We start from the raw sequence: 970 nt of genomic DNA, 5'->3' as shown, positions 1-970 counted from the left end.
GCGTGTGTGTCCCTGTCCATCAGCGGACACGTTTGCAAAGGAAAAGCGCGGCATTTGCCAATCATTCATAAACCGTCATCATGACTGATCCTACCACGTTGAGCACATCTAGTCTAAATCTGATCGCTGTTACACTCAAATACAGAGGCAGCTTCCATTAAGCACATGTATCAGTATTCACCTTCAGAGGAGTCATATACTTCCTTGTTTATTTTTAGAACACGCGTGTGAGCACGGAAGTAATAGGTGCAATTAAGCACGTACCTTAAAAAAAAGTACATTGATCAGACGTTATCTGGAATGTCTTCTAAGCAAGACAATTTCCCCCCCCTTGCCACATCTGTCAGATGAATGATCAACTTACAGGTTGCTTCTTTTCAAACAACTGCAGAGGTAATAAAAGGATAGCGTAACTGTATAGAATGGATCCTCTGGAGTTGTCAGCAGTCACTATCTTACTTGCAGAACTTTGTTCCAATGTGGGTTTTGCAAGCAAGAAAGAAAGAAAGAAAGAAAGAAAGAAAGAAAGAAAGAAAGAAAGAAAGAAAAAAATGTTGTCACTTAGGTAGTAATTTATACAGAATTCTACCTCCAAACACTGCATATCCAGACATCTTTTTAATGGCAACCATTTTTTTTTTATTTAGCCCAGAAAATATATAGACAATTGCATTTTTTTATTTTATTTCACAAGTCCAGTTCAAACGTTGTACAAAGGTGTTAAAAGGCTTTGTAAGCCCATTAGATCAACCATAACAATGGTTCAACCAATTTAGTCTAAGTAGGAATTTTTATGTAGACATCATACAAGAGTCATTTTTTTTTTTTACCACACATATTCATTTTTTGGGGGGTGCACCCATGCAGCAAGAAGGTCCTGGGTTCGAGTCCTTTCCTTGGGTCTTTCTGCATGGATTTTGCATGTTCTCCCAGTGCAAGCGTGGGTTCTCTCTGGGTACTCCGGCTTCCT

The sequence above is a fragment of the Fundulus heteroclitus genome, chromosome 1, assembly GCF_011125445.2.
Source record: "Fundulus heteroclitus isolate FHET01 chromosome 1, MU-UCD_Fhet_4.1, whole genome shotgun sequence".
NCBI classification, from domain to species: domain Eukaryota; kingdom Metazoa; phylum Chordata; class Actinopteri; order Cyprinodontiformes; family Fundulidae; genus Fundulus; species Fundulus heteroclitus.
The sequence above is the reverse complement of the archived record's forward strand: the minus strand, read 5'-3'. Positions refer to the sequence as shown.